This window comes from Adiantum capillus-veneris, chromosome 14 (genome assembly GCF_014529385.1).
Source record: "Adiantum capillus-veneris isolate H3 chromosome 14, ASM1452938v2, whole genome shotgun sequence".
NCBI lineage: Eukaryota > Viridiplantae > Streptophyta > Polypodiopsida > Polypodiales > Pteridaceae > Adiantum > Adiantum capillus-veneris.
Window position 1 is genome coordinate 112,865,136 of NC_140944.1, and position 12,415 is coordinate 112,877,550.

Consider the following 12,415-nt stretch of genomic DNA (forward strand, 5'->3'; position numbering starts at 1 on the left):
CTCAAATCAAGTCAAGAATTCAAGTACAGTAGAGCAAATTTTATAGCTATATGGCTACAATGGAGATAAAGTCTTATATGAAAATTTTGAAGGCCATAGATACTTGATGAACAGCAAAAGCAACACAGGAGCCAAGATCCTATTAATCAGAGTAAGGCCAGATTCAGAAAACTCCCAGATGTTCACAAACTTCAGTGGAGCCAGGTACTGCAAGCTCAAAGATGAAGTGAAGATAAAAGTTCAGAAAGTCAACCCAAATGTTTATCCACAAATCTGTACAAGCCAGCAAAACATACAATTGGTGCATATGCAATTAGGGTCATTGTACATGGACTATAGTGGTTAGATCTATGGTCGAGAACCAGAGTTGCAAGATCCAACAAATCAACCAATAGAAGCCAATCTAATTGGAGAACCAAGCCAAAGACAATATAAAGGTCAAGATGGAGCAATCTACAGCTTGAATCTTAGTGTTCTAAAAGAAGATGCCGACAACTTGGCAAGCACAAAAACAGAAGCTCCTCAGCAAGAGCTTGACATAACAAAGACAATTGAAATGTCACCAGTCATGGCGTATTGCTCACATTGTGGATGAAAAGGTGGACATTTTGTTGAAGATCGTCCAAGAAATTTAGACAACAAGGACACATCAACTTCCAAGCAAGGTACAAAGAAAATTCGATGTAAGTGCATCTAACTTGTCACTTTTAATGCAATTGGATGATTTTGCATTACCATTAGAAGCACTGCAAGTTCAAAATAAGCATATAGACGTGTCTTCACTTGAAAAGCTTAAAATTAATTCTTTGAACAACAAATTCTTGCATGACTTTGGTCAAGGTGTCTAGATATCACCAAATGTTGAAAAGATTGTTAGATTTGCAAATGATTTTGCATCCAATGCCACAAGTGTGCAATCATTCATGAGTCTAAGGGACACATCAAACAAAATGTTGTTACCATTGTATGGCACACATAATTCATATGCACACTATGTAGACAAAAAAGGTCAACTGTATAAAAAGGATCAACCAGTGTTTGAACGGCCCACATACCATCTCATAGGAGTGCATCCAATGATAGATAAAAAAAGGATGGTTCATTTTAGAGGAAAGAATCTATTATAGCCCATCCTCTTTAGAACTAAAGGATATTACCCGAGTGAACCCAAAAATCTTTTCAGATCCAAACTCTCCTCCATCAAAAATCAAGCTTCGACTCGTAACAAACGAGCATATACTTTGACCAAAATAGTCGTAGATATAGACGGGAGTCTAGCATATATAATGCCTTGGGTCCTAAAATCAGAGAATCTCATATCATAGGAGACACATGGGATATAAAATATCACTGCAAAGATAATGCTATCTATAGCTTGACTTGGAGAATAATTTGTCATGTTTCACGGAGATACATAGGAAACTATGCAGAAGGTTTACAGATGCCAAACATCAACAGTGATACCCAAAGTGTGCCTTCATAGTCCCAAAAGGTGAGACTAAAACAGAGCAAAACAATTTTGAACTCTTACTATGAAGAAAGCTATAGTGATCACCCTAGGAAGGGGGGAGCTGTAAATCCATCAATCTCAGCTTATGTACCAGGAAACGCTACACCAATTAGAAGCCCTAGAGCTTCTAGCCAATAGACCTCTTCAAAGAAAAAACCATTGAAAGATCATATGGTTGTTGGAAGTTTTCAATTGACCCACGTTTCCTCAGAATCTGCAGACAAATGTTTCTATGAGGATCATCAAGGATAGAAGTTTTAGCTAATCTCCATAAGTCAAAGTCAAAATCTGACAAATCCAATAGTGTTCAAGCACTTATATGTGACCAAGCTCACATATGCATATCAAGATGCACATGGTAACACAAATAGCAACAAGTTCATGACCTTGTACAAACCCATACCAATGGTCCGACTGAAATCAAAGACTATCTGAAGATGATGCAAAGCCTCAAGCTGCAAGAATAGGTAACAGAGAACTCAAAGCCAATGGGAGCTAAAGTCCAGAAGCTACACAAAGGTCACCACCAAAATCTCCTCCGAAGAGACAGATTCTACCAAAAAGTACAGTCGATCTTCTAAGATGAAAGGTTACTCAGATGCAGACGGACAATGCTCATCAATTGCAGATAAAAAGTGCAATATTACAACCAATGGATCCGACATTGATTGAAGAAAATGGTCAAAGCAAAGAAAATGCAAATAAAGCTCAACCAAAGGACACAACCACTCTTGAGAGGATCAAGTGCAACATTGTTGTGAGAGTGAAGAAAATCTATCAAGTGAAGTAAAGCTAGATTTGTTAAACAAGAACCTCATGTCCTTTTGCACTTGGAAAAGATGTGGAAAACCACAACTGGAAGATTCTTTGAAATTGTGAGCATATTTGGAAACAAACGAGCAGAATGCTGGGGAATCCTCTCCACCATTGTTGAAGTAAGTTCATAGATCATGACAGCTCAATTCCACATGATCACAACTATAGATATGCCAGACAACATCATAATGGGAATGCCAATGGCCCACAAGATGTCGGAGTTACATAATTCAAACATGACGGAGTCATCATAGACAACAAAGAATGAAGACCAAGGCTGGTCACATGCGGAAACAACACAAATTCCTCAAGCACAATTCAAATGGTATATCTCATTGAAGATGATTCATCTCCATCGGAAAAATCTGCAGAAGAGCTTAAAACAAATCAGGCAATAGCAAGTGCAGATCAAACAGAGTAAAGAACAACCACAAAATCTATCGAGAAGAGAATGCCACCAAGACAAGAAGTAAAGAAGTTCAAAATTGTAGACAACCAAGAAGAAATAAAAAATCCAAATATCCAGACATTGCAGCTAAATCATCTGATGAAAGTTAGATTGGAAAACACCCTCAAGTCACCCTCCATAGAGACACAATTAGATCAAGATGAGACCATGGCAAAGGCAGGACAGAAATATTCAATAGAGTCAACAATGAGAATTGCTATAGTACTTAGTAGTATAAATGGATCAAGTGTCAGATGAAATGCTCTACTGGATAAAGAAGCAAAGTGCAATATGAATGCAGAGAACATCCAAAGGATCCTCTAGATCACTCCATGCAAGCATGAGAACAAAACAATGCTAGGTATGCATACAAGTCAAGAAGCAATGGTTGCTACCCTTAGCATCCAACATCATGAAGAGCAGCTAAAGTTTCAGGTGAAGTCTTCAAAAGACATGCATGAAAATGTCATCCTTGGACATCAGTGGTTAGACCACCACAAGGCCTACAAAGAAGATACAATGTTAATCCTCTCTTTTCCAGGAGGTAGCCAACAACATTTATAGGTACCGTTAATGCTATATTCAGAGTTGCAAAAGTCACAAGAAACAAAGACAAATCGTGGAGACAAAGGTAAAGCTAAAGTGGACCTTTCATTGATTAGAACAAAAGGTGTGACAGCATATGCCTCTACATCAAAGAACCCTCATGGATCAACTTCTTCAAGCAAGAAAGGCTTTTAAAACTTAAAGTCAATTGCTGACCCAACTATCACCTCTAAGGAGACACCCAAAAAATCAAAGGTATATCAGCCAAAGTACTCAAGAAAGCCAAGGAAAGTCAGAGCAGTTTAGTCAAAGTTAATGATCAAGTTTGGATTAATAGGAAATAAACACAAAAAAGACAAACACGTGGGATGGATAGCATCACAATGGAGCTTAAAGGAACAGGAGTACTATAGAGGTAACAGACAGACATGGGTACCAAAACCGCAGGTTAGAGCATATGAAGCTAAGTCAAGACCCTCGCAAGAAATAAGGCCCACATGGTATCAACCTCAACAATATCCTAGGATACCTAAGAAGCAGGTATATAGCAGAATAACCTCAAAAGATGCTAAAGTCTATCACAACTCACAAGAGGATACAAAACAGAGATGGATCTCAAATAATCTTCCTCTTGGACAAGGATTCTACATAGGTTATAAAAAGATTTGGCTACCAGTCAACCACAAGCCAACTATAACTACACCACAACTGCATGAAGATCTCAAGAACTCAGCAAGACTTAGAGCTAAGCAAAGTCAACAAAGGAGTTACAAAGGTCTTCAAGAGATTTGGATTCCTAAGTCTTCCAATGGTCCGAGTCAAAAGCCAGACGCCCACAACCAACAGAGGGATACAACAACATCAAAGACTCCTATCAACATGCCCAATTGGAGAATCAAACATATAATGGAGTCTTTGCCGTCAAAGAAGGACAACCCAACACACATGAATGCAGATTCAAAGCTGGTAAACCAGGTATGGCAAAAGAAACCCTCAATGCCAACTTGGTCCTTCACTAATCCTCTTTTTGAGGATTTAAGCTTACGTTTACCTAAATAAATGTTTGTAGTAAGCACAAGAATATAAAAAGTCAACTCACAAAAACACTCTTTGGCATAGTCACAGTTGGGCTACTGAGACATAAAATGAGCAAAGCATTAGTCCCAAAGATGCAAGTCATATTAAACTCTGTACTGAGAGTCGTAGTTATTAGGCTTATGCTCAAGCTAGAAGAGTTGAGCATATCTAAAGTCATGTCGCTCATGCTGGATGATGAGCATAAGAGTTGAAGTCTATTAACTTACAAATGGTCGACTATTGTAGAGTCCAACACTCACACACAGTGCACAGTAAGATGAGAGCACATATCCTCGAAAACAAAAATCATTCTTAAAGGGGTGCCAACTTACAAATCCATGTCATATGATTTTATAGATAAAACATCTTTCTGAAGAACCCCTCGAAATCCTTCTTGCACAGCATATTGTTTTCCCTGCATTTTTGTGTATGCATCTATAGGATTTTTGTGTATGCATCTATAGGATGTCCACCATTGGACATATGCATTAGACACTCTTTTTGCTACCACCTATGCACCTTGAGTGGACTACAACAGGAAAACCAATGTCATGCTAACCAAAAACTCATGCAGTGGAGTCAATATTGGGCGAATAGGAAGCCTGGTGACTGCCCAACACTCCACATTGCTTGGTGTTGACATTGGTGTTAAAGTCATTACATACGACGATGGAGTTAGCACCGAGAAAATAGGAGTCTTGGTGACTGCCCAACGCTCCCCATCGCTTGGTGCTGACCTTGGCAAATGGGCGTTGGCCCACTAAACATCCATGGATGTCACATTGTTTAATTCCATATCTATCAACAAATAATCCCTTGAGTACTTAATTAATATTTCCAATGCTAATAAGTACTCCAATAATGCGCATATCCCAAAGGCACTTTTTTCCCACTGGGTTTTTTTCCTTTGGTCATCCAAGTATTAGACTCTAATTTAGATCCTATCATTTTACTTCTCTTGTACATACTTTTCATAAATAAACAGCAGCTTCATCATTATGCTATTACAATGAAAAATGTAACATCATATCTCACATCAGACCTATTCGGACCAATGAAGATGCTACAGCAAATTGACCTCATCAACAAATTCAACGACAAATGAAGACAATCAGCCCATCAACAACCAATCAAAACCTTCCATTGTCTCCACAGACACTTTTCAACAGTGCCCAAGGACGAGCACTAGAATCAGAAGGGGGGAATGTTAAATGAGCGGATGTCAATTAACAGGAACTGCTGAAGATTGGAGCCTTACAAATGCACATCGAAGATAAATGTGAAGAAGCAATGAAGATTGGAGTTACACACTTTTCACATTTTTCCAAAATGGCCATGTATTATAATTTTCCAATTTATTTAGCCATTGTGATAATTTTAACTTTTTTTGGGCTCAATAGAGTTCTAAGATGTAAAGCATAGGCCAGTTAGTGTACCAAGGTTGCAGATACAATAAGTGTGGAGCCTCAAAGGTCTTGGGTGCTCGACATTACACGTTTTAGACCTTGGCTAAGGTATAAAAGCCAACTTTGTAAAGTTTTGATTAAGTTTTGGATAATAGAAACACAGGGTGAGCTAATGGCCCTCACTTCTCTCCTTATCATGATTCCTACTCCCTCCTCGGTTTCACATTGCACTGCCGTCTGTTGCGTTGCAACCGCAGGTAAGAGCTCTACGCATAGACATAAGCATTTCATGGTAATCTATAGCTTTTGGCGTTGCCGATCCGTGGCCTAATTTCATCCATCATAAGTAGTAATTTAAGCTTCAAAATCATAAACTAAGTATAGGCGGGGTATTGGGGCATCATTGCTAAGCATTTAGATGCATTCTGGGTCGAAAACAACTAGGTCAAAAGCTCACTATTGTTAATAATCGTGATTTTTGCACTTGACATGAAGTGAGATTTGAGACCATAAGCATGTGTTCTTAAGTCTTATAAACATGTCCTAGAAGTTTCGTAATGTTTGGATGTTGTTTGATGCTGTAATGGTTGTGATTTGTTTTGCTGATTAGTGACTAGCTTTTGGTGATTTTTGTCATTTGAGTATAGCTTGAGTTAGATGCGAGTTGTTTGTTGTTTTCCAAAAGATTGAAAACCTCTTGTAGCCTCTATGCACTAGTTGAGTCAGCTTTGTCCCATGGATTGACAATTATATTCGTGGTTCTCACTATGTCTGCAATAAGATAGGAGTGAGGTTAGACACCCGTCCCACATCTTCCGCTGAAAATTTGTGTACTAATTAGAAGTGGGTGGTTTTGGATCACCTTTCCACCCAAGAAAATATTGTTCTTGCAAAACCCAATCTTCCATGTCTTTTGAGCCCACTTGTATGTCTTTCCTGCCACGCCACAGATCCCTGAGCAGTCCTTGAAAAGGTGGGGGAGGTTCTCACTTGCTGATCTGCATTGCGGGCATCTATCAAGACCAATATCTCTAGCTAAGGATTTCACCCCAGTCGGCAAGGCCCCCCATAGTACCTTTTATACAAAGACCTTCATCCTAAGTGGCCATTGTGGGCACCAGATGTTCTTTACAATTGTCATCCATATTGCCTTTGACCATTGATTTTCCCATTGCTTGTTCAGGGGGGAGAACCACTCCAGCAAGAACATGAGGATGTTGTAAACCTCCTTGGTATGTGGTATATAGAAGTGTCTATCTAAGGGCCACCGCCATGATTTCTAATCAAATCTAGAATTGCAGGCCTTGGAAACATGATTTTTATATAATTGATTCAATAGTTAATCACTATGGCTCTTCGAACCACGCTCAATAGCTTGACAAATTCCAAACAATTACAAAATTGTTACAAAATATCTTGAAAACACATTATTTTCTTAACCTTGATATATAAAATTGAACTAATAAAAAATAATATAATTTTTTTTCTAGACTCACAAATTGTGAGTGGTAAATCTATTAAAAGCCAAAAAATTTACAAAGCTAGCCATGCTCACACCTAGCCATGGCATCAAAAATTCAAGACAACATACATTTAGACTAATCCAACATTAACAACCAAAGGTTCTTGAAAACATACAAGAAGATTGGTGTGACACATCAACCACAGATTCACAATAGCATACAAAAACATCAACATCAACTCCACAAGAGTAAGACAAAGTAGAAAACTATGTATACCTTGGTTGCCATGGGAAAGTACATAGGTACCACCTGCAACCCTCCCTCCAAAGCGAGAAGACTATTGACAAGTATCTTCTCAATGCCATTGAGTTGAAACTTGGCAACCACCTGGTCAAGGAATTTCCAACACTTTCTATTTCTATCCTAGAAGTGACACTACCGTTGGAGTCCTGTATTGTTCATCCTTCTTGCCATTTCTCTCCAATAAGGGTTTAAAATAACCCCAATAGATTTAGAGAGCCAGGAGGACCAGTGCGAGATGTAGTGCTGTAAGTATCTGGTTACTTCACCCCATTCCAGTGCCCTTGTTGTTCTATTGCACTTTCTCTCCAGCTCTCCCGTGTTGCCACTTAGTCTTAAGCGAGCCCAATCCCATGCTAAAAGTTTGCTTTTTGTGCCCCTCGATCCCTTTACACTAACCACCTTCAGAGAAAAGTTCGGCCTTGTCAATCATATCCTTGGTCATGATAGACCAAGAATAATCTTGATTTGAAATTGAGACCACAAACTTGGCACACACGGCCTCAACATGAACAACACACGGTTGAGAATTCCAAGACTATCTTGGAGCAACATGTGAGGGATACCTTCCCATTTTGCCCATTCCCACGGTGTTGATGCTTTAGTATTGTTCCTTCATAAGAATCTTTTAGCTTGTTTCAAAACCTCCTTCTAGTTACATTTGGCTATTTTGAGGAGAAGGCTCGTGAAGGTAATATAGGGAAGCATAAATGAATTGATCACTTTCACCCGACTCTAGAAGAGAAGCAACACATACTCCCACCTTCTCATTTTTGTCTGAATCTTTTAAGGACCCACTATTACACTTTCTTGTGGGTAATGTCCACCCCTAAGGGGGACCCTAAATGCCTAAAAATATTACCTTTAGATACAATCTCCCTTGACCAAACAGATGGGTTTTTGTATGCCACCGACATCATAGTTATGGGACTTTAGTGTTTCAACTACGAGCAACAAGCCTGTTTCAGGATAGGCTTGATAAGACCTCTTTTTACACCACTGAGATCCAAGTACCCCTAGACTAGAGTCTGTTGGTTAGCCATCCACATGATCAGGACCATCCCAACTAGGGGATTTATCCTTGACAAGAGCTTGAAATGCAAGAAAGCATTCATCTTTAGAGACAGAGATCTCAAGAGGATTGGCTTTAGGTGGAGAAACTTTCATGTTGCCACACTCTCGAGCAAGGCCTCTCTGGCTTGATCCACTTCTTGAGAGTGGGTATCTAGTTGGACAATGATCTGGCTAAGGTGATCAAGAATCATCCTAGCTATCATATCTAGGTCTTTTGTAGCATTCCTGTTCTAATCTGTGAGTGATAGGATGGAGCCATGACTCTTCTTGATTTTTAGGGCCCTAAAAACATGGGCTTGATTAGCAGCCTCTGGCTAGAGGAAGGTCTCTCTGGATATCAGTCACACCCTCTTGACCTCCTAAAGATGAAGTTCAATGAGGTTAGCTTTTGCTTCCAACCATCTTATGTGATCTTCTTTGCTTTTTTGGAAGTTAGACTAGCAACCTCCTTTTAAGGCTGCTTTTAGGGCTCTTCCCAAGCCTTTTTCATGTGAGGGCTTGAGCTTTTGATCTCCTTTCGGATACTTTGATCAAATAGGTCCCAAACTTTAAGTTTTTCAAGATTGACATCTTTATTGAGTTTTCTCAATGCTTTCATCGTAAGGATTCTAAATAGGGGGTCCTTGAATAGGTGTGCCCCAATAGCAAGTAGCTTCTTACCCCCCTTGGGGGTTTTCCCCTCCCCATTATGTTTCCTGAGTTCCAGGTGTAACCGTGTATGGTCCAATATGCTCTTTATTGGTAGTACCTTCATCTCAAGTAGCAATGGGTTCCAATCAACCTGGTGAGGGAAGTAGAACCTGTCAAGGCGGGATTTGGGAGACCGTGCGGGCATATTGTAGGCTTGTGTATGTGAAGTTGACATGGTGTTCCAAGGACCCACCTCCCATAGGTTTATCAAAGCCCATTTCTCATCGAGACCCAACCATTTAGATTTTTGAGAACCTGCCAATAGACTGGGTGTGCCTGTTCTCTCCTTGCTCTTCTCCACCATATTGAAGTCACTAATCACACAATAGCAAATCTCCTTCAATAAGGGAATCCCTAAGGTGAATCCACAATTTGGCTCTATCCTTTGCATTGCAAGGGCCATATATGTTGACTAAAGTGATAGGCTGATCAAACCTCATAGTTCCCACTCCTAGGACTCTCCCAGAGGGATGATTAAGGACCACTTTTGGCTCTATGTCCTTGTCCCCAATCAAGAGGACTCCACTAAACTTATCCACTTGCTCCATAGAACACTAACTTCTTTCACAATGCTTGTTTTCTTTTAGTGCGAGCATCAAGATGATGTTCTTGGATGGTCCAACAATTTACTTCCTTCTCTTTTCTAACTTCTTCCCAGAATAGGGTATGCTTCTTATGGGACTTTAATCCTTTCATGTTCCATGACTGAATAGACAAGGCTTCCATCATCGGCAGAGGGGAAAAAAATCTGCAACTTCTAACCCTTGTGTGATCTTTGCATTTGAGTCCCTAGGAGAATTTGGGGGTTTATCCGAGTAAGGTGATTTCTTTTCTTACAGCACTTCAAAGAGATTGTGGAGCAAGATGGCACAAATCACCTCTTTTGGTTGGACGGGGGTGCGGAGAAGACTATCTATTTTAAGGCTCCGTTATTCTCTAGTGATCTGTATTCTCTTGCCATTGCCTTCACCCGTTTGGCCCCCTTCAGGCCTGAGAACTTCACAGCTGACGTAGTTATTACGATCTAAAGCTTAGGTGTAGTTGCATGAAAGATCAACAAAATATCTTTGCAAGGGTGTTTGGGGCTTTGCATTATAAAGCTTTGTACCTAGAAAATCATACCTTGCAACCTGGTGACTCATAGCCTCTTTGTCACAACTCATAGCCTCTTTTTCCTTCCCTATTCTTGTCCCTTCGCATCTCTTTACATGTTTCTCACCCTCTTCCACTATTGTTTCCTTGACAGGGACAAGATTGATATTCCTTGAATTGGGGGCTTGGGCTAAACGTTTGGAGTTCGCTTTAGTCCTCATGGGGTAGTCCTTGGCAAAGTGCCTAAATTTGTTACACTCGAAAAATGCCCCAAAGTAAGTCTCAAAGTTGAGCAAAGTAGTAAGAAGACCAGCTCCAACATTCAATCACCATGCTTTTCAGTGGTGTCTTAGACCCATTTCATCCTATACAAACCCGATTAGAGGACCTTCCTAGCCCCTCTTGTCAAGAACAAACAAGGGGACTCTAGTTGATTGGCAAGCAACCTAATGTTATCCCAGAGCCAACTAAGCAGTCCCACAAACTCAACCCACTGTAGGATGAATCCCCTTGAGGGACTATGCCGGGTTGAACATTGGCTCCCATGGTAAAATGCAAATTGTTGTCCTGTTGAGTGTAAGCGGACCCTTACCAAGGATCTTTGAAACTTCGAATACCTCCTTGAATCTAGCTGAGGAAAACCCCTTGGATAGCTAAGTAGTATTTTCAATAGCTCCTCCAAGCCCAAGGATTTGCTTCCCCTAGATCCATTGTATCAGCTCATACCTATTCGGGATTCTCCCACTGAAGCCAAACACAAGCGTCAGCTCGGATTGCCTGGCTAGCTGTTTAATTAAAGCCAACGTTATTGCAATAGTGATAGCCTTTGGGACTTCCATCTGTTTTGACGGTGACCTCTTAAGAGCACAAAAGGCTCAATCTGCCAACATGTCTTCGGCTACCCCACTGCATTTTGCTTGAGAGCAAGTTATTTTGCTACCATTCGGGCCAATATCTGGCTGCTTGTTAACTTCCTTAAACTCTTGTTCTAGCTGAGTCTAAATATTCTTTAGATTTTCTTGGTTTGTATCACTTGAAGTCTCAGTAGTTGCAACATTAGCACAAACCTTAGAGTCGAGACCCTTCAAGATGCTTGCAAAATATACTCCCGATTTGAGAGATGCTAACTTGTTTTTATCTACACAGATTATGCCCTAAGTCTTGCCTACCTTGAGGGTATTCACCGCAAAGTTGCATTTTGGTCAGCCATGCTTCCTTTTTCTTCAGCAAAACAAACATTTTCAGTCAACCCCGCTAGATTTGCCATCGGGCCCTGGCCCCTTGCCCAAGCATCACCCCCCCATCAAGGCTCCATTTGAGGGTCATGATGTAGACATGTCACCTTTATCCATCGAGGTGCTGTCATCATTCTTGGGAGTTTCTCAACCACAAGTAGGTGCTAGAATTTAGCAATTTCCTCTCCATAGGAAGCGTGTCCATCTCCATTGTACATACCTTGGGGAAGTGCAAAAATCTTGAGCAAAAGTCATGCCTAGCACGAGATCAAAAAGGCGGCGGGGAGGAAAGGCTCAAAGCCTTGGGGAAATGGGGGACAAGAAGCCCGAGGAGAACTATCCCTATCGTAAGGGATACAAGCTCAAAAGTCAAAAGTGCATTGAAGATAATAAAAAACAATAACGCTTAAGAAAACTATGTAAATAGTGCTTAATATGAAACGAGGCCAAATGCAGTGTAAGACTTAATTCGGCCTACCAAAGATGATACTAAATTCCCTTTTTAGTTATGATCTTTGAGAGCCACCTTCAGTAAGTGGATTAATTTCTCTTCTGGATGAAAGCTCCTAGTCTACTCTGATGCAATGCTTTGTTACCCATCTTGTGCTATTTTATTGAAGTCTCTTGGTGATGTCAATTGCATATTCACACTCATCTTTGTCCCTAACGTCTCTCCCTTCTGTTCCTCCATTGTTGTTTCCTGTTAGGTTTTACCAGTTGTCAAGCTTTGCTCAACACCAAGCTTCTCATGGCTGCTC